The following is a 22,305-nucleotide window of genomic DNA, read 5'->3' on the forward strand; positions in this document are numbered from 1 at the left end:
CCCCCGTTCATGCTCTGTCTCTCTCTGTCCCAAAAATAAATTTAAAAAAAAAATAAAATAAAAAATAAATAAATAAAGATTAAAAAAAATTTTTTTTAAAAGAAAAGAAAAGTAAGCTCTCCTGGGGTCTTAGTCATTACTGCGTCACAAGCGACTCCAACGTTTATTAGCTTAAAGCAAGAGTCGTTTTATGCTTGTGATTCTGTGGGTCAAGGATTTGGTCGGGGTTCAGCTGGACGATTCTTCGGCTTACGTGGCATCGTGTGGCTTTCTCACGTGGCTGGCAAATGACACAGACTTCAGGGGGGCCTTTCCACATGGCCGCTTGGGCTCCACGAAGGGGCATTTCAAGTGGCAGAGGCAGAAGCTGCTGATCTATTAAGACCCAGTCCCAGGGTTGCAGAGTCACTGCTGTCACTTTCTACTGCTCAAAAAAGCCACAGGGCCAGCCCTGATCCTTCCGGAAAACAGGCTTACCACGGAGAACTTGCAGCCACCTTTAGCTTGACAAATCTTCAAAGTTTAGGGTCATGGCACCCAGTAGGTGCTCAATAAGGTTTTTTAAGTTTGTTTATTTATTTTGAGGGGGACGGGGGATCTGAAGCTGTCAGCTCAGAGCCCGATGTGGGGTTCCAATTTATGACCCCGTGAGATCATAACCTGAGCCAAGGTCAGACGCTCAATTGGGCCACCCAGGGGCCCCTCATTATGTATTTCTCCATCAATTCCATTGCCAGGTCTGGCTGGGGCTCGCCCAGTTCATGCCCTGTCTGTCACCCAGACCCCAGACCTGCCCACCATTCCCTCCCACAAACCCAGACAGAGCCCCAGCCCCAGCCCCACATGGCAGTTGTAGGTGATGGGTGAATTCCTACCTCAGTCTGGCATCCAGGAGGCAAGAGGTGGGTGTGAGGTGGGTGTGGACTTTAAGAGCGGGGACCCCCACCAAGGGGGTTGGGTAGAGGCTTCCTGCAAAGAGCCACGCTCTCCGAGGTGGGGAGTCTGGGCTGCCCCGGGGTCCATTTCTGTCTCATTGATGTGGAGTTGGAGGAAATGCTGATTTTTTTTTTTTTTTTTTTTGGAGCACTGGAGACAGAGAGCAATCTGGGTTGCTATGCAACCAGTGCCTGTGCCCAGCTGATAACACCAGAGGAATTAACTGTCCTTGTCCTGCTCCTGCTCCGGAGGAGGGGGCCGATGCTGCTTCCCAGTGCCTTGGCCTCAGCAGCCACCCCTCCCCTCCCCCGCCACCAGCTGAATCTCTGGCCCAGTTACAGAGGGAGGAGTCTAGAGCCAGGTCCCGGCTCAGGCTTCACAGAGCAACGGAGGGGGAGTCCCTTGCCTGGAGCCAACGGGGGTGCCTTGTGAGTGTGAGGAGAGGGCTGCCTGGGGGTATCTTGGACCCAGGCATCTCCATCTTCTTTGATCTGCTAATGAGCTGCGAATTAAAGACGAACCTGGACTGGAGGGAGGCTTTCAGGAGGCGAGGCTGGTGAGGGGCTGGTACAGAGTGAGGACAAGATGGGCAGAATGAGGCAGGCACAAAGACAGCCCTGACCAGAGCCCTACCACAAGCCCCTCAAGGCCCAGGGAGAAGCAAGCCAGGGAAGGGTAGGATGTCCTGGTGGGCAGGGGAGCTGCGTGCAGGGGTGGCAGGACCTTAGCATCCCAGAAAGGCCGAGACTCCCTTATCCAGAGTCTGAAGACTGAGGGCAGCCTGTCTGGGGACTGAGGGGATGCTCAGGGGAAACCCAGGGAGACATATTTAATGTTCCTGTCTCCCCACTAGACTGCCTCTTTAAGGCAAGAAACAAGTGACTTGGGGGTTTCAGAGTCAGACCCGCATTCTGGTCCAGCCTCTTGTAGCTGCATGACCTTGGGCTCATCACTTCACCTTCCCGAACATCGCTCTTCTCCGCCATAGAAAGAAGAAGATCCCTACAGACTTGTCATTAGGATGAGAGTGATCACATATTTGCTTGAACCATAGGCAACTGCTGTTTAGGTGAGTGTCGATTGCTTCACTATCACCTCTTTCATTTGGTTCAACCTTACATGTCAATCTGAGCGGTGTCCTGCATACAAAAGGTGCTCAGTAATCAGAAGCAGCTATTGATGTCTTTGTTGTCCCCGGTGGTCATCCAGCATGCACCTTCACTGAATGAACGGATGAAGAAAACCAGGATCAGGACTGAGCCTGGTCAGACTGCAGGTGGCTGCTTCCTGGGCCCAGAAGCCACTGACACGATGGGGGCTCCTCCCCTGAGCCAAGAAGCCAAGTTCACAGCCCCAGCCTGTCCGCTCCTCCTCTCCTCATCCCCTGTCCCCTTCTCTGAGTGTACCCTCTGTGTTTATTTCTGCCTCTTGCCCCATTTACTGAGCCAAAGTCTTGTTTTCATCTTACCATGGTTACCATTTACTTGCACACTTACTCTGTGCCAGGGTCTACTCTATGCACTTTGCAGGCATTGACTCCTTTACTCCTAACAGCAACCTCCCTAGAACCTCCTTTTTAACCCTTTGAGTTAGGGGTCGTTGAGGTATGATTTACACCCAACAAAATGCATCTGTTTTCATAGTCCAACAAGTTTTGGTAAAAGTATACATCCATGCAAACCAGCGTGATAAGGCGTTTTCATCACCCCAGAAAGTTCCCTTGTGCCCCTTTGCAGTCAGTCCCCCTACTGATTCTCCCACCCATCCTCCCCCAGTCCAGGTACCACAGACACGCTTTCTGTCACTATCGATTCACTCTGACTTTTCTACAGATAATTGGAATCATATAGTGAATACATCTTACATCTGGCTTCTCTTGTCCATCATTGATGTCTTCCTTTTAATTGCTGAGTAGTTGCTGTGACTGAATTGTAGCACCCCCCCCCCCCAACAACAACAACAAAAAACCCTTCATAGTTTGAAGCCCTCACCCTCAGTGTGACTATATGTGGGGTAGGGCCTTTAAGGAGGCAATTAAAGTTAAATGAGGTCATAAGGGGGACCCTAATCCTACTGGACTGATGTCCTTATCAGAAGAGGAGGAGACCCCAGAGATGTGCACCCGCAGAGGAAAGGCCTGGTGAGGACACAAAGAGGAGCGAGCTGTCTGCAAGGCAAGGAGAGAGGCCCCAGGAGAAAGGGAGCCCCGTGATTTCTTGATCTTGCACTTCCAGCCTCCAGAGCTGTGAGAGATACTTGTCTGTTGTTACAAGCTCCAGCCTGGGGTGTTTTGTTATGGCGGCCGAGCTGACGAATACAATAGCATCTCATCAAGTGGGCCCTGTACATCTCCCATCAGTGGTGGCGGTCTTCTGGATGAAGAAACTGAAACCTAGAAGCACCCAGCAACTCGCCTGAGGCCCCACCGATCATCGATCAGTTAGGAAGAAAAGCCAAGTCCGCAGGACTGTGGAGACCGTGCGCCCCGGGTGGGGCGGAACGCGGCACAGAACAGGTGCTCGCAGGAAAGCCAGCACAGGGCGCTGTGACCCAGAGTCAGGCCTGCCGCAGCTGGAGGCCAGGGGCCGGCCGTGCCAGGTAGAAGGCAGCGAGTGAAAGAGAGGTGCCCTGGGACAGTCCTTTGAGCCCCTTGCCTGTGCCATCAGACCCCACGTGCAGGAGCAGTCAGTGCCTCGCAGGCTGAGGACGACGTCGGGCAGGAGAGCAGATCCATGGATGGAGGCTGTCCAGTGAAAGGCCCTGGTGAGGCCTCAGCGGAGCAAGCGTGACACCGGCCCTGCCCTGCCAAGCCTCAGTCTGCACATCGGCAAAATGGGTATGATAATTCTCCTTTGCTGATTTCTCTGAGGAGGAAGAAAAGAGACCGTGAGAGGAATAGAGCCCTATCCTGCCATATGGGCGAGGAGTGATTACTCCTCTCACAGATGAGAAGCCTGAGGCCCAGGGAAGAGCAGGGACTTGGGAGTCTGGCCAGCCAACCAAGAGTATCCCTGCTGGGGGCCTGAGACAGTGCCTTCAGGTCTAGACTCTGAAAAATGACTCCTGGGCCTTTAGTGCCACAGGACAGAGATCCCACGACCGATACCTGCCTCTCCTCCAGTCCGTGAGCTTCTAGAGGCCAGGACTGTATCCAGTTTTGCTCATCTTACCCTCGGCATCCAGCAGAGCTCCGGGCACACTAAGGGGACCCGGCCAATATTCGTGGAATGAATGAATATATGATTCAAGGTAGCCATGCTTTTCAAAGAGGTGTATATTAGCCCATCAGGGTACCAGAGAGTGCCAGAGCCATGGGCCCCCCTTCTTGGAATGTCCATTAAATTCAGAAAGTGGGGAAATAACCATGTAATTGGCTAATGTCATTTTTTTTTTTATTGTGGTCATATATATATATCAGTATGGCTGTTTCTTAAAAAACTAAACATGGGACGCCTGGGTGGCTCAGTCCCTTGAGCATCTGACTCTTGCTTTTCAGCTTGAGTTGTGATCCCAGGTCATGGAATCGAGCCCTTTGTTGGGCTCCACAATGGATATGGAGCCTACCTGGGATTCTCTCTCTCTCTCTCTCTTTCTCTCTCTCTCTCTCTCTCTCTCCCCCTCCCTCCCTCTGCCCTCCCCATCTCAAATAAAAAAAAATTAAACACAGATTAACCACATGATTTAGCAATTCCACTCCTGGGTTTATACCCAAAAAGAAGTGAAAGCCGGGGGCTCCTGGGTGGCTCAGTCATTTGAGTCTGACTTTGGCTCAGGTCATGATCTCACAGTTCATGGGTTTGAGCCCTGCTTCCGGCTCTGTGCTGACAGCTCAGAGCCTGGAGCCTATTTCGGATTCTGTGTCTCCCTCTGTCTCTGCCCCTCCCCTGCTCACACTCTGTCTCTCCCTGTCTCTCAAAAAGAAATAAAAATGTTACCAAAAACTTAAAAGAAAAAAAAAAAAAAAGAAGAAGTGAAAGCCGGAACTTGAACAAATATTTGTGCACCAAAACTTAGTGCAGTGTTAGTCACGATAGCCGAACGGTGGTGACAACCAAATGTCCATCGATGAACAAACGGGTAAACAAAATTGTATGCATGCCCATACAGTGGAATATGATTCAGCTTTAAAAAGGGAGGACAGTCTGAGACAGGTTTCAACATGGATGAACCTTGACGACATGATGCCGAGTGAAATAAAGGCAGCCACAAAATGACCAATGTTGTATGATTCCACCTACGTGAGGTCCCTCGAGTAGTCAAATTCTCAGAGACAGAAAGAACCTTGCCTGCCGGTAGGGGCTGGGGAGGGAGGGGAGTGGGGAGCTGGTGTTTAATGGGGAGACAGGCTCTGTCAGGGAAGATGAAAGAATTCTGGAGATGGATGATGGTGATGGATGTACAACCAGGTGAGTGAACTCAATGCCACTGAACTCTGTGCCTAAAAATGGTTAAAATGGTGAACTTCGTGTTATGCATACATTTTTAATACCGGTGAAACAGGCATAACTCCACCAGCACTAAAATCATTCTCACTGGGGATCGGGGCCACCCTTCTGTCTCGGCCACATGGTCGTGGCCACCTTCCATGCAGGCTGAGTCCCCTCGAAAGCTCCAGGTACCAATGTCCACACTGCAGTCGGATGGAGAAGGCCCAGAAGGAGGAAAGGGGGTGATTTAAGGGGATACGTCTGGTTAGGTGATTTTTCCAGCAACCCACAAAATCTGCCAGTCTTGGGTTTATTTCTTACACCGAATGTGTGTGTCAAGTGCAGGTTACCAGGTGGGCTGGGGGGAGGGGTACCGTGGGGGGAGGGGTACCGAGGAGACCAAGCCTGGCTCTGGTCTCTGGAGCATCCAGGCCAAGAGGAAAGGCACGGCACCCAGATCTGCAAAATGGGATGAAGCCTGCTCCCTGGCCTTGGAAGGCAGGAAGCTTGAGAAGCTCTGCGCAGAGCCTGGCCCAGAGCAAGAGCCTAGTAGGAGATGCCGCCATAGTTCTCGTGTTTTGTTTCATTTTACTTTTCACTCTTGTAGGGGGTAAAGAGGGTCCAAATCAGTTGGCTACCGTGTGCGGGATTCTGTGAAAGGACAAGGTGAGAGAGTTATTTACTTATTTTAAGTATAGGAGAAATACACTGGAGAATACCCACCCAGTACGAGAAGGAAAATCTCACTGAGGGGGCAAAGTGGGGTCTTGGCTAATCATGATTTCTCTGCATTTCCCCACCCCCACCCCAATCAAGAGCCTGGTCTAACATCACTGCCACCCCCACCCCCCACCTTTGCGCCCCTTCCCCGTGACTGCCACTCCTTAGATCCAATTGTTCTCCGGGCCTCCGCAGTCCGGAGCGCTTGATGGATTTGGTAATTGGAGTAATTACGGTAATTTTACCTTAAAGACCGGCAGCTGCAGATTCCCTATTGGGAGCCCCCCTCCCTGGGCCTCCTGCCAGCCAGTGTGCAGGGAAAATGACAAGTGGCTCCCATTCCCCTCCCCCAGAATGCAAAGTGTCTGGGGTGGGATGAGGGCTCTCAATAGAAGGCATCTCCTTCCCCCTCATCGCCGCCCCCCAGGCCCCCAGAGGGGCAGAAGACAGCGGGATGGATTTGCCAGGAATCATTTCTTTCCACCGCCACCCCCCCACCCCCAACCTTGGTTCCAGGACTTGCACAGCACAGCACGACATTCACTTGTTCCCCGTCCAGACCTGAAAATCAAGACAGGGGATCCCCGCCTCCTCCCCACCCAGGTCTGAGGATGAAGTCTCTTATAGATCCCTTAAAGCCCCAACTGCACGTATCCTGTAGTCTCCTTCCGTGAGAGGCAGGGAGGAGTAAAGGACCGGGGGACAAGGCTGGGAGAGTCCTCTGCCCACCGCCGGGTCCCTGCAGCGCCTGGCACCCTGACCCAGCCCGAGCCTGTGCTTCCTGCCCCCAGCGGCCGCCCGAGGAATTTCACCTTCATCTCGGGGCCCCTCAGATCTCAGAGACCAAAGCGCCGGCAGGCGGAGCTCCTCGGGTTTCAAGGTTAGGAGGGGCTTCTACCGCAAGGCCTCAGAGAGCGTGTGAGACCCCGGGGGCGGGTCTGGAGCAGTGCAGCACCCTAGACCCCAGCCCGACCAGCAGGGCGGTCTCCTGCAGGCGCATTGGGAGCCGTATTTAGGGCTGTTAAGGGCAAAGCTGGGGGCAGTCTCAGAATTCCCAGGCTGCGTGGTCCGTAGATTTAAACCCTTCTCGTCTTCCCAAACCTCTTAGGACCCATTTGCAGTCCCCGCGCAGTCGGCCCACTGCGCGTTTGTCCTCTTTCAACGTGGGCCACACCACCTTTCAGTGTCTCCTCCCCTCCAGTTCCTTCTTTGCTCCCGGGCCTAACACACACTGTTCCTCCTGCCCCCCGAATGCCCTTCCATTCTCATCTGGTCATCTTTCAAGTTCAGCTTAAAAATCGCTCCCCCCCACCCCCCTCCGCTAGGCCCCTGGGAAGGTCCAGACGTGGTCCACTTGCCTGCCGTGCGCGCCTCGCTTCGCTCACTGCCCGTGAGGTCATATCACATTCTGTGTGCTGAGTTATTTTAAAGTCTTTCTTCCTTCCCTAGACCGTAAACCCTGAAAGGAAGGCGGGTGTTGAAATTTTGTGGATTGCATGTTGGAATTGTCAGCCGGCCGAAATCCGGTGGGCGTGCATTCTCAGACGAGGGAACAGCACAAGCTGGGGCTCTGAGGTCAGGGAGGACAGAGTAAGTTCAGAACACGTTGGGGCCAAAGAGGAGAAGCGGGGGGAGCAAGGAGACAGGTGTGGAGTGAGTGGGGAAGGGCTTGGGAGTCAGGGCTGGGCTGCAGTTGGGCCACCAGGGAGGAGAAGCACTGGTGGGTGTGGAATCCTCCCGCCCCAGGAAGGCCCCTCCTGGACACCTTGAGTTGGGGAGCTGGGGGCTGGGAGAAGGGTTGGGGGAGCAAAGGTCAAAGGAGGGACATGGTACCCTAGGTTAGCCTCAGGAATTACTGAGGACTGGATCTCTGATTAATCAGATTATGAATCAGTGGGGTAACGCTGTTTGCACCCCGTCCATATTCCTCAGGCTTTATGGCTTCAGTGTGCTCCAGGACGTTCCAGCATGTTCCAGGGACACGGGGCTCCCCCCTGAGGTACACAGGCAGGAAGCGCAGGGGAACTGACGTCCTCAAAACAGCTCTCAGCCAATGACTGATGAGGGTGGGCCTTTAAACACGCCTCTTCCTCGCCCCTCAGGAGTGAGTCACCCTGAGCTCCGTGTCCCTGAACTCCTCCCTCGGCGGGCTTCCAGTGGTGGCTGATGTGAGGACACACTGTTCAGTGGCTTCTGTCCTTCCCCGTCCCACGTCCCCGCTGTCCTGCTATGCCCTTCCCCTCCCATATACACTGTGGTCACTCAAATCCCTGTGTCCGGCCTGCTTCTGGGGACACGCACTGCGACACTGCCCGAGCCAGGGGACGCCTGAGGGATGTTCTGGCAGAACTCCCAGTTGGGCCACCGCCTTAGGGGGACCCATACCCCAGTCAGCCCTACTGGGTCACCTCACTGCTCTTCAGTTCCCCCTGATCTGGCCCCTAGACTGGGGCTACCCGGGTCGCTGGATGTGGGGACTACTTAGAGCCAGAAGGGGGTCTGCTCCTGTGACCTGAGAGCATCACTGAAGGGCCAAGGAGGCTCGTCACGGTCTTTCCTAGCACTGGGGAAGGAGGGCAGTGGTGGCTGCAGAATTTCTATTTGTCTTCTCTCCGGCCTCCGTCTGGGGAGCAGGGTCTCTCCACCCCTCCCACGTCCCTGCCTCCCTGCCGGGCCAAGGAAGGGATGGGGCCTCCTGAGTTCGGGAGCCCCCCCAAGGCCCCGCCCACCCTCTCCCGGCCAGCCAATCACTGACGCCGCTGTAGGTGGGACAAGGGTGGGAGGGGTCCTGAGGTAGGTGGTGGGGAGGGCAGGATAGGAAAGCTGGGGGGGGGGGGGGGGGGGCGGACCCGTCCCTTAGCCGGCCGCCTCACACCCTCTCTCTTCCCCTGCACGTGCTGCTCCAGCAACAATGACCTTGGCTGACCTGTACCTGCAGACCCCTCCTCCTGGCTCTTCCGGGGGCTGGCCCCTTCTCCTCCTTTTGATGTCAGTTCGAGTGCCACCTCTCAGGCCTTCCGTAGCAGGTGCTACACTCACATCTGCCCCGGCCCACATCCCCTCGGCACTCACACCGATTCTGACCTCACTGGTGACTTCCTGTCACAAGTATCTGCGACCCCCTGCCCAGGGTCCTTCTGTGACACAGGAAGATGGTCACCCTTGTATTTGTGAAATGGACCAGATGTGCCAGGGAATTAACCCCTCTGGAAGCGGCCTCAACACGTGGCCGAAGCACCCTTACCCAGAAATCCTTGCAGCGTCAAGCCCCACCTGCCCTCCATTGAACCCTGCTCATTAGCACACCCCACCCTGACTCCAGCCTTCCCATCTCAGGTCTCTACTCCTGACGGGATCTTCCTGGGACCGCCTCCCAAATAAACTGCTTATCCTCCAATTTTCGGTTCAAGGTCGGCTCCTGGGGGCTCCCAGTCTCAGGCCCTTTGCTGGCCACCCAAAACAGAGACTCACCCACATTCTCTTCACCCTCTTTCTCCGACAAAGTTTTATCACGAGGCGAAGTAATTTTCTGAATTAGCGTGTCTCTCTAGTCTATGAGTTCCACGAGAGTTGAGACCTTCCTTGTCTTGTTTATTACTGCGGCCCCGGCCTAGTCCAGTGCTGGGCACTGAATGTCATTGCAGAGTGGCTGCAGATTCGGTCATGTCATCCTTCCATCCTCTGTGGTGACGTAGAAGCAGCAAGTTGAACCTCTAGGAGCACAGAGAGGTTGGGCAAGTTATCCGCAGCCCCACATGGGGAGACTGGAGCTCAGGGCTGCTCTCCGGCCCCATCTGGCCACCACTAAACACTGCCTCTCCCAGAGAGGCACTCACGGGAACGCCAAGTGAGATGCTTCCTCTGCTCAGGGGTCATTTCTGTCTTTGCCCAGGAAAACACTCCCGCCTGAAGGCATCTTTCCAAACCCCATCCTTCCTCGAAGAAGCTGGAAGCTTGTCTCAGTCTGCTCAGGCTGCATAACAAAAACACCACAGGCTAAGGGGTTTCAACAACAGACATTTATTTTCTCACAGCTCCGCAGGCTAGAAGTCCAAGGTCAAGGTGCCAGAAAATTTGGTTTCTGGGGAGAACTGTCTTCCTGGCTTGTGGCTAGCTGCCTTTTTATTGTGCCTTCACATGACCTTTCCTCTGTGTGCCTGAAGAGGGTTCTGGCGTCTCTTCTTCATATAAAGACACCAGTCTTATGATATCGGGGCCCACCCTCTGACCTCAATTCACCTTAATTACCTCCTTAAAAGCCGTATTTCCAAAAACAGTCAAGGTGGGGGTTAGGGTTCCAACATATAAAAAGCAGAGAGTTGGGGGGGGAGGACATAATTCAGTCCATAACAGGGCTCCTTAAACGAAATACGATCCCAGCCCAAGCCAGCCCCAACTGCAAAGCACCCGGAGAAGCTGGGTACCCACTGTGAGCTGTGCTAACCCAGCGGCAGGGCTGGTGCAGGATCATCAATCACCATGATACCACAGGGTGGAAAAAGATGAGTCCTCAGATAGAGCCGAAGATGAATGGGGACACTGACATGTGATTAAATTGGGATCCTCTACTGGTGGCTGATGGCCCTCCCTGGGTGCAAAGTTAGCACAGCTGGGTCTGGGCTCCCAGCATCCACTGAGGCACCTGCCCCTCCTCCTGCCCAGGTTAAAGGGCTGTCCCTCCATCCCCACAGCTCTCTGTCATCCCAGCCCTATTAATGAGAGAATGGGGCGGCCAATGCGACTAGTCTCAAGTAGGCTTCTGGAGGAATCCAAAGGGAGACACTGGATTATTGTGGAGGTTAAACTTGTAAAGCTCTCAGCATATGTTAAGTGGCTAAGAAATTCATTGCTGAATAGATGAATGAATGAATGAATGAATGAGGCTTCCCCTGCTCTGAGGAGACAGACCCAGAAAGGGGCAGGAGGAAGGGAGAAGCCTGGGACCCTAGGAGATGAGAGGGAGAGGATCTGTCCCTACAGCACCCCCACCACCTTCAGCAGGTGCTGTGATCACTCATCCCTCCCTCTCCTGAGTCCTGGGTCCTCTCCCTGGCCCTCTGGGCAGCTGCGGCAGGTTCAAGGTATCGCCAGAGCCCGTTGAGAAACAAACACGGCAAGGCCTTCTCATCACCAAGCTTGCAGGTTAACTCACTGAAAGGACAGCCCCCACCAAGAGCCGGACTGGGGAGAAAAAACAAAAACCCGTGACTGAAGCAAAAGCGACATTTCACTTGTGCCTTTAATCTTCATGCGGCGTTTAAATGTGATATCACAAAATGACAAGATTGTACCCAGCAACAGCTCGATCGTGGGCGCTGCGGAGGGAGGCCTCTCTCTCCAGTTCTCTGTGGGCTGTTCAGGGCCACAGCCTCCCTGAGGCCCAACTCCTCCTCTTCCAAGGGGGCTCAGAGAAGGCAAGGGGCTTGCCCAAGGCCACAGAGCTCTTCTGGCTTTGTCCCCAGCCACTTCCAAAGTAATTTTTCCCAGAAAAAAAAAAAAAAATAACTGCCTCTTGAGAGAGGGGCTTCATTTTTTCTTCTCCTCAGGTTGGAAATCACGGACAGCACTCCATGGAGATCCAAGTCCCCGGAAGCTGGTGCCATACGGCAAGCATGGGGGGGAGCCACCGTCCTGAGGGCTGGGGAGCGCATGGGTGAGGGGGCTCTGTGTGCTGGTCATGCGGGGAGGAGACAGCCCCAGCCCCAGGTCTTCTGGGGGATCTGAGAGGCATTTCAGAGGACGCTGTCTTGGAGGAAGGTCTAGACCTTTCCCCTCAAGCAGCTGTGCTCCCAAACCGGGCACACAGGCTGTAGGGGCAGGGGGGGTGGCATCTGGGGCTGCTCCTTAGAGTCCCAGGGCTTAGGTGGGGCTCGGTTTAATGACCCATTAATGCGCCATACAGATCTAAGAGGTAGGTCATGTGGGTCCAGGCGATGTTCACCTGTGGGTCTGCTGCTGGTCTGCCCGGGGGCCTCATCAGGCCAGTACACCTCCCCCCCACCCCTACCTATGTGAGCCTTGGCTGCTGTGGATCACAGCTACCCCTCTCTCTGGGGAATAGACCTCTGCAGATGTCAGACGCCTTGCAGGGGGAGTTACACTGCCTCCCCAGGGCATCCGGATACAGAGGGAGCAAAGACCCAACTTCCAGGTCTCTATAAGGTAGCACCACGATGCAATTTGCACTTGAGAGCCCCCATGCAGCCAAGGCGGGACATCTCTCTTCCTCCCCATTCTTCCCACCCTCCCTTGTCTTTGTCTGAGGAGACTTCCCTCGATGCATCACGACAGCTGAAGCCTTGTCGTAGCCTCTGCTCCTTAGCCAGTGGCTCTCAAAGTGCGGTCCCTGCCCCAGCAGCATCAGCGTCACCTGGGGACTTGTCAGAAATGCAGGTGCTCGGGGGCCCAGCCACCGTGTCCTCATAGCCCTCCAGGTGATTCTGACGCAGCGGTGCGGTTTGAGACTCACTGCTCCAGAGCATGAAGCTGAGAACAGCTGCCCATCCTTGGCTCCCACAAACCCCGGGGGACCCCAGAGCAGAATTCCTTAAGGAATCCATGGCCACCGGTCCAGGAGGAGCCACTTCAGCTCGGGTGCCCCAGAGGCATCAATTTCACTGGTGATACTGACAACTGTCCCACTAAACAAAAAATTCTGCCCTCCCACGCCGGAGGCCAGCTCCAGGCAGAGCTCCACACTCCTGGACAGAATCCGAGGCATGGCACAGGCTTACCCTTGACCTCCCAGCAGGGTTCCGCCCGTTCTCTGTTCCCAGGAGACAGAGGCCTGAGGGGAAGGCTCACCCCAAAATGAAAGTGAGAAGGGCCAGCCAGAAGGGCCCAGTGATCCTTCAAGCTCAAGATCTCAAGGGGACCTGGGCTTGGACCCACTCCCCACCCAGGACTTACAGATATTCCCTCCACCTTCAGAGAGGAGGATGTCGGCTGGCTTCACGGACCTCCTGCCACAAGACAGACCAAACCGTTGACCTTTTCTTCCAGAGACAGCGAGATCAACTGCTTATGGCCCCCAAGCCTGGAAGGGGCAGTCCTCGCGGATTTTGGGTGCCAGGTGGGAGATGAAACCTAAGGACCCTCCTGAGAGAGGGGTGCGTGGGTGACTCAGTCGGTGGGCATCGGACTCTTGATATTGGCTCAGGTCGTGATCTCGCAGTTGTGAGATGGGGCCCCACGTCCAACTCCACGCTGATGGCACGGAGCCTGCTGGGGATTCTCTCTCGCTCTCTCTCTGCTCCTCCCCCACTTGTGCATGCACACACACATGCGCGTGTGCACGCTCTCTCTCAAAATAAATAAATAAACAGTAAAAAAGAAAAAGAGCCTTCCAAGAGGTAGAGCCCATGCAGGAGCCCAGGGCCCAAAGGCAGGGAAGAGACAGTTGGACAAGCACTCGGGCGGCCAGCCATGGGTCCCCCTGTCACAAGAGCATCGGGATGGAGCCTGTGGGGAAGTTGGGACAGTGGGTGACAGACAGGGATAGGAGTCTGCCGTGAGTGGCAAATTCTGAGCCAAGGTGGATGATGGATATTGTGTAATTACATATGATACTAAAATTATCATATAATTATTATATAATGATCATATTATAATGATGGACATCCTGAGTTCAATTCCAGAGTCTGTCCCCAGTTTGCTGTGTGGCCCTGGGCAAGTCCCTTTCCCTCTCTGATCCATAGTTTTCCCATCCACACAAGGAGGAAGTGGACTAGACACTTGCTAAGGACTGGCAATCCAAGAGTCCTTCATGCCAACTCCATCACCGACACTCCTGAGAGCTCAAGCTGTTTCTTGCATCCTGGAACAACAGTTGCGTATCAGCCCCACATTCAGCTTCCTCAGGACCTTTGCACATGCAGTTTTCTGTGCCTGGAAGCCCTACCTCCGTCCTCAAACGATACTAACGATACCAGGCTCTTTGTTTTGCATTCACATTGCTCCTTGTATGTCTTGTAAGACCTAATACCGTTTGTAACTTGATATTTACTTTGTGGCTTTTGGCTCCTGTCTCTCTCTTCCACAGGGCTGTGAGCTTGTAAGTCCAGGGCCTCTGTCCTTTTCATTGCGATTCTAGCATTCCACATGGCACCTGACCTATAGTAGACATTCATTAAATGTCTGTTAAATGAATGAATGAATGAATGAATGGTGGCTATTATCATTATTATTGGGAGCCAAGAAGCTCTCTAAAAAGGTTGCAGAACCCAGTTCCGACCACCCCAGAAAGGGAAAAGCCAATGGCATGGGCGACTGGCCTCTGTGACCTTCAGTTCTGAGGGGCTGACCTCTCTTTGCATCTGCCCCCTGCAGGGGAAAGTCTCTTGTCTCAAGGAAGTGACCCTTATCGAGGAAGGAGGCTGTGTTCTTACTGCCTTCTTGACCCTGTGAACCAGGACTGAGGCGCTCTGTGACTGCCTGAGGATATGGGCTACTTTGGTGCGGTGGGGGGGGGGGGGGGGGGGGGGGTGGGGGTGGGGGTCAGAGCCCCAGGGGATCTGTGATAGGCCTGATCACCTGGACCTTTGCCACTTTGGGAGTCTGCAGAGAAAAAAGATCCATCCACAGAGGCACACACATGCATGCCTGGAATTCAAATTTGTGAGCATAAACACACATACCCGTGCCCTTGCACGAACACCCACGCTAGAAATACAAGATGCACACATACACATGCACGCCAGCGGTGTGCGCACAGAGCATGTCATGTTCACATACGTGATGTCCCCAAAGCGTGCATACACAAACAGGCACGGAAACATACGTGTGCACATGCCTTTGTTCTCGTACACGCAACAGGAGTACATGTAATGCATCGACAGACACAAGCGTGTAGGTTTATATAAACGCACCTCATGCACAATGGGACACTGGTCCATTTCTCTGTTCAGGACTTGAATACGGAACCTTGCTCAGGACTCCTCCCAGGAGCACTGGATATTCTCGGAAGGCCTTTCTTTTCTGCCACTCCTCTCCTCACCCCAATCACCCCACAGTTCACCAAGCAACCCCCACTTCCCTAACCCTCGGTCAGGCACACAAAAGGCTGCCTGAACGTGGGGCACGGAGAGAGCTACTGGAAGTCCCCACAGCGCGCCAGTGTCCTTGTTCAGCCAGGTCTCTCCTCCCGGGTTTCCGGAGACATCGCCTCCTCTTTCGCTCCGACGGGGCCGGGGCGCCCCCTGGTGGCCGAAACAGCAGCGCCGGTCCCGGCAGCCAGGTTGTGAGCGGCGCTTGTCCCCGTGGCGTGGGGACACTCACCTGGTCCCTCTCTTCGTGTAATCTTCGCAGCCAGGTCTCGAGGCCCCCGTCGCAGAGCTGGGGGCGCGGCCACTGCTGTCATTCAGTTCTCGCACCTGAGAGACCGAGAAAGAGGCGACCTGGCCGGAAAGAATCACGGCTTAGCAGGAGACAGGCAGAGCCCGCGAGGGTCACCGTGGCCTCTTCCCCGTCCCAGCACCACACACAGGGCAATACTTATTTGTTGAACTTGGGGCTGCAGCCCTGATTTGGTACTGTGTGTGTGTGTGTGTGTGTGTGTGTGTGTGTAGGGGCATTTAGCCCCTAGAGGGAGCCAGGGAGCAGGGGACCCAGAGTTAGAGCCCACCTTCAGGCTTAGTGGACAGCGGTTTCCCAGAGGCTGGAGGTGTGTGTTTTGTCACACACACACATGCACACACACTATATAGTCATGAATACACATACGCGCACCCGATACACGCCATACACACACGCACACCTGCACGTGTAGGCACATGTGCACACACTCATGCACATGTGCATGCAGCATACACACAGGCAACCTGCACGTGGACACACGCACATGCACACTCCTGCAAATGCACACATGCACACCTGCAAACACTACACACACACGCACACACACGGCACACACAAGACACATGCACACACACGCACGTGTACCCTCACACACACAGCTCCTCCCCCATCGGCGTCAGATCACAGGGACCACGTTGTCTTCCCACCATGCCCCCTGTCCAACCAAGGCCACTGACATCAAATGCTCTTCTCCCCAAAGGCAAAAGGATGCCTCCCCAAAGGCAAAAGGCTGGGGCATCCTCACGGGGCAGCGCGGCAGAGGCGGGGAGGTGCTCGGCAGGGACCGGAGGCGCTGGCAGCTTCCGGAGGAACCTCTTGAGCAACTTGGACGCGTCGTTGTGGGGACACTCGTCCCCGCTGAAAAGGCCAGCCTACAGGGGCGCCTGGGGGGGCTCAGTCGGTAAAGCGTCCGACTCTCTCGGTTTCAGCTTGGGTCATGACCTCGTGGTTTCGTGAGTTCGAGCCCCGCAAGGGGCTCTGCTCCGGCAGTGCGGAGGCTGCTTGGGATTTTCTCTCTCTCCCTCTCTCTCTGCCCCTCCCCTACTCACCCTGTCTCTGTCTCTGTCAAAATAAATAAACTTTAAAAAAAAATTTTTTTTTAAGCCAGTGTGGAAATCTCTCTCCAGCCTTTGCCCCCTCCCCAGGAGGAAGGAGGGGCACCAATGAGCAGTTGGCCCAAGGCTCCAATAACAGCTGCTCTACCCCTCCTCTGGGCCTCAGTTTCCTCATCTGCCAAGTAATAGCACCCACCTCTGAGGGCTGAGTCATTCTTTTATTTTCCTGTAATAATTATTTTAATGAAGTATCGGAAATAGTTTTAAACGTCTGATCAATAGGATTATGCACAAATGTGGGAATATGCCGCACTTTACAGAAAAATAAATCTAAGCCTTCAAATGTACGAAAACTTGAGGCATAGATCCCTTCTGAAAGTTTCTCTTTTAACATACACCTCATTCATAGCATTTTACATTACAACCGGCTGAAGCAAAAAACGCGGCCACTTTAACGTTTAGTGCAGTATAGAACGTGGCCATAACATTCGTCGCAGATTAAACGGTCTAATTGGGTAAATCACATGGCACAGGGTTTCGCTCAATACCCGTCGGCAGGCTGCCTCCAGGGCCCGCAGCCTCTCCGGCCTGCCATTCTGCGCCGTCTCCTTGCTTTCACCCTCCTAGAATCCCCTCACCCAAACACAGAACGCTAACAAGCTGGGAACTGGATTCTTTCCTGGCTCAAGGGGAGAGATGCAGCCTGGATGACGTGGGGGAAGCCAGACCATGACCTTGACCCTGGCCTGGGATCCAGGCACCCTGAGAATGCCTTCATGTCCAGCCCTCTCTCTGTTTTCTTCTTAAAGTTTATTTATTTATTGGGGGGGGGGTGGTGGGGAGAGGAAGAAAGAGGACCCCAAGCAGGCTCCACATTGTCAGCACAGAGCCCGACACGGGGCAGAGCCCGACACGGGGTTCGAACCCATGAACGGAACCGTGAGATCATGACCTGAGCCTAAACCAGGAGTCGGACACTTAACCAACCTGCATGAGCCATGCAGGTGCCCCAGTCCTCTCTTTTCCAGAACAGGACAGCAGCTATGAGAGAAGGAAGCCAACGTTTCAACCAGCACCTTGCAAAGTGGGATTCAAAGGGGTGTGTTTGTCTCCCATGAAAACCGGGAAGGAGAGAGAGCTAGGAGTAGGACAATGGCCTTCTTGGCTGCTTCCAGGGCCCACTGCTCTGAGGGCTTTATATCCCTTTTTCTCATTTAGCCCTTAACAAAAAGGGGATACTGTTATGATAAGCTCACTTCACAGATACTGACAGAGGTTCAAAAATTCACCCCCAGTCTCCGAGCTAGCAAATGTCAGAGCCAGAATTTGAAAACAGGATTCCCTATTCTAAGGTCCACGCTCTTACCCCCCGCCCCCCCAGACTAGACATCTCCCAACAGTGGCCCCAGATGCAGCCTCTCATGCGCTAAATGAGCCTAAGTTGGGGACAACTTACGGCCTGAACGATCAGCGGGCCCGGGGTGCTGGGGAGGGCTTTGCAGTCAGCTTCCAGCAGGGAGTCGAGGGGCACGCCTCGGCGTGTTTCTGTGGGACGTCAAGAGCCGAAGGGGCATTTCACATCCTGGAATGACGTTTGGGTTCCAACCTGCAAGATCTGGGCAACTGGAGCCAGACTTCTTTCCCTGCGTGAGGACCGAGCTCTCTGGAGAATGGTTGAGCTCAAACCTCACATCTCTCGAGCAGAACCCTTGGTCTCGGCAGTGATGAAATCATTAGCTGCATCACAGACCAAAAAAATCTGAGCTGGTAAAGGGGCGTTGAAAGGAAAATGTGCTGCTGCCCCAGGGAGCGTTGGGTAAGGTGTGTACCTGTGGTCTGGGGTGGAGGGTCTAGCCCTGCAGGCAGGGGCCAAGTTCCCAAGACCCATTCCAGGTCTTCTTCATTCTGTCTTGCAGTCTTCCGGGGCAAGCTCTTCCTTCCAAATCTACTCGACCCTCCTTCTCTCTTCAACTGTCTACCCCTCTGCAAACCCCCTACTCCTGGTCTGTCTTACCCACCATCTTCTTGTCTTTAAAGAAACAAACAAAAAATCACAATGTATCATGTTGACAATGATGCAGTGAAATGAACACTCTCTGAACCAACACACCACTGAAGGGGAACACTGAAGGGTAACTAACACCAAGAACTTAGTAGGTAAGTTCCAGATAATCTAAGACACATTCAAAGTTTCATGTAGAAGAATTGAGATCGTGTTTTTCAATAAGAGAAACAAGGAAATAATAAGTGTCCAGTAATAAGGAAATGGTTAAATAAATTAGAATATATCCCTAAGGAAGAAAATAACTACCCTGAGTAAACACCATGTTTTCAAAGAATGTTATCGATAGTTGCGATAAATAATAATATTGTTCCCAGTTCGTTACCCCTCCTTGTATCCACACCCTTTGCCATATGAATTTGGAATTCTTCCCATTAAAGAAACAGAAGATACTTCGCCATTCCTTCGCTAGTCAACCAGGTGATAGCTTGGACCAACGGACCAATGATCTCCATGATGCAGGCAGAGGTTTGAAATACTTTGTGTGGCAGGGTTCGCTCTGCCACTGATGCCATGAGGACAGGCCTCAGATGGCCTGCTGGGCCCAGAAGGATGAGAGACATTAGAAGCAGACCCAGACCCAGCCAATAGCTTGAGTCAAGGCCAGCTGAGATCAGCCAGCCAACCCCCAGTTCACCCAAAAACATGCAAACGAAAGTAACCAATTGTTTTAAGTCGTGAGTTTGGGTTGTTTGTGATGATGCATTATTGTGGCAATAACTGAATGATGCACTGGGAAATGTCCATAATTCTATATTTAGTGAAAAAAAGATACACACACACACACACACACACACACACAGGAAGATGATGCACTGAGAGTTAATAACACTTATATCTGAATTATATTTTTCCTTATTGTGTTTTGCTCTACTTTCCAAATTTCCTACAATGAGTAGGGATTGTTTTCATGTGCAAAAATACACGTATATGTATATAAATAACAGAAAGAAATACGGCAGCTAAGTATGTGTTCGTGGAAGATTCTCCACACAGCTCCCTCGATGAGAGTTTCTGAAGCACCAGGACCACAGACCTGTGCCTCCTGCTTCCCGGTCTTACTCCTCTTCAGGACCAAGCCAAGGAGGGCGCCAGGCGCAGTGGTGGGGTCAGGGGCCAGAGCAGGGATCTCCCGCATGTCCTGTAGAGACAAGTCTCCTATCCCCAAATCTGCCTTTAGGGATCATAAACTCCTAGGGAGGGGAGTGAAGACAATGGCTCAGGTCAGGTGCCTTGACTTGTGTTGAGGCTTTCCCACCCCCGCAGGAGGTTATGAGGAGAGAGCAGGGGCTCAGGATTCCATTCCAGGTTCAAGTTCAAACTCTATCGCTGACTGACTGGATCACATTCTGAGCCTCTAAATCCCCATCTCCGATCGTGACATAGTGCCCGACTCATAGGGTTTTGTAAAATGGCCTGAGGGGTATAAAGTGCTTAGGGTCCAACCTAAGCGAGGCCCCAATAAATGGAAGCTGTTTTTATGACTTGTATTCCAACAGGAAGGGCTGAAGGGGAGGGAACACCCCACGGACCTCTTATCATTGCTTCTATTCTGGCCCTTTGTTGCTCTCCCTCGCCCCATCTGTCTTTACCCTTAGCAGTGCCACCCACAGCTACAACCCTCCTCCTGGGATTACTCTGAGTAATGATGGAATAGTAATTGGAAAATAAATTGTGCTCGGCTCCGCCATCTAGAGGCCACAGTGGGGTTCTGCAGGCAGCCCCGGGCCTTCCTGCCGCCAGAGATGAAAAAACGGGAGGGAGAGGGACTGAGGGGTTTGTTTTGTTTCGCCTGGATGACTCCACCAGGTGATTCCCCAGTGGCCCAGTCGAGGGCTCTAAGAAGGGACAGGAAGCATGCTGAGGTGGTACGTAGTAATGTTATGGCTGTCCTACAGCTTAGGGCTTGCAGCCTAGAATCACACCTTCTCGGCTCAAAGTCTGACGGTCCCTGTGAGTTTGGGTAAACCATTTTACCTTTCTGTGTGTCACGGGTCTCACTTGTAAAGTGGGCTAATGACACTATCTGCTTCACAGAACTTGGGGAGATTAAATTAGATACAGCATATACAACACAGTACCTAACACACAGTGAGTGGTCAACAATTGTTAACGATTACTATTTTTTACTGATTCAGGGAATTACTGCCAGCACAGGAGAATGAAGTGAAATCGTGCATGCGAAGTACTCGGCCTAAAGCCTCGTCCATCATAAAAGTCAACGAGTGGTATCTTTAGATCATTGAACATTATCGTTCCCAGTTTAATGGGGGCAATCCAATGATCAAGTCTAGAAGGTAAGATAATGTTGAGCATTAATTGTCCCTGAGGCTTTAGAAGTTGAAAGGCGTTACTTAAAACTTTTGCCTGAGGCACTGTGCTTACGCAACATATTTTCCCCGGGGAGAAACTGGGTAAAGAGTCCACGGGAACTCTGTACTAATTTTGCAACTTGTTGTGAGTCTAAAAGTATCTCAAAATGAAAAGGAAACCTTCTATTTGGGTGAATGAAAGTGCTTTCACGGTGGAGTAGGGGTTCCTGCGGGAGGGAGCGTACTTCCTACGCAGTGGGGAGTAACGGGCCCCCGGGGAAGGCTGTGGGCTAGGGGGTCCAGTCGGACCTCAGGATCTGCCAGCTCTGTCATCTCGCTCTGGGCTTCCCGGCCCCTTTCCTGCCACTGAAGTTGGGGTGTGGTGACAGCACCCACCTTCCAGGGTGAGGTAAGGAAACGAGCCAGTGCATGGGAAGCTTCTGGAACAAGGCCCAGGGCCGGCTACCCGGGGTTACCTATCCAACCACATCAAGGTATGGTCCGTGGAGAACTTTTTCCTTTTAGTAACAGCAGGACCTGGGAAACCTCCACATGATGAGAGGGGTCAGAATAGTGGCTTCCCTGGGCGGGGGGGGGGACGGGGATGGAGTGGGGAGGCACGGGGGAGCCTTCAGGGGTAGATCTGGATCTCGCGGGAGTTGCCCAGTGCACACATCAAGCTGCACACGGTAAATATGGGCGCACCTTACCATGCACTTTATTTCGGTCTTAAAAACCTAAATATAAACGATTACATTCTCATTTGGAAGGAAATGTGCTGAGGCAGTTGAGCCTTTTGGAAATAAAGGAAAGCAGAAGTTGGGTCTCTCTTTCACACCAGACACCGAAACTCATTCAAAAAAGAACCAGAAAAACACATGCAGGTAGGTGGACAGTGACCACTTTGCTGGATGAAGGAGGACTTTCTAAGCATAAAGACAAAGAACGTAAATGGACATGAAGAAGAACATACGTGCCTGTAGCTCCCTGCTCCCCGGTCCCCGACGCGGGCAGTTACTGGGTAGGTGGCTGAGGAATCAACAACGGAGCGCTGGGTGCCCGGCAGCACGGAGGGGTGAGGAGGGCGAGGCGGGGTGTGCTGGTGCCCGAGGATGGGGCCCGCCACCAGCCCTCTGGGCAGTGTGCTCATGGGCAGGGAACACTTTGAGCAGGTGCCTCCGGGGAGGGGTGGGGGGTGGCGGGGCCTCTGCAGGAGCCAAACAGCCTGTCCCGAGCAGGCAGCGTCCACGTGGACGGCTTCCTCCCTCCTCCCCTCCCTGCCTGCCTCCGCCCAGATTCTGCGGCTGGAAACAGAACACACAGGCAGTCAGGACCGGCCACCTCCCCATCGATTCCCAGCCCAGAGCTCTAGGAAGCGATTTCCCGTGCAAGGGCACGGGCTCACTAAACCCAGCAGCAACTAAGATCAGGGGCTGAGG

General features: G+C 53.4%; 1 long non-coding RNA gene across 1 annotated transcript; it reads right to left on the reverse strand.

The window, feature by feature from the left end:
* Nucleotides 1–19,374: 19,374 nt before the first annotated feature.
* Nucleotides 19,375–22,066, reverse strand: LOC128773470 (uncharacterized). Its single transcript, XR_008417726.1, has 2 exons — nt 21,840–22,066; nt 19,375–19,747 (listed from the first exon to the last, which is right to left on the reverse strand). It is a non-coding gene; the product is annotated as an uncharacterized LOC128773470 (long non-coding RNA).
* Nucleotides 22,067–22,305: the final 239 nt, after the last annotated feature.

The sequence above is a fragment of the Panthera pardus genome, unplaced genomic scaffold, assembly GCF_024362965.1.
Source record: "Panthera pardus isolate Hobbes unplaced genomic scaffold, ASM2436296v1 HiC_scaffold_25, whole genome shotgun sequence".
Lineage (NCBI taxonomy): Eukaryota > Metazoa > Chordata > Mammalia > Carnivora > Felidae > Panthera > Panthera pardus.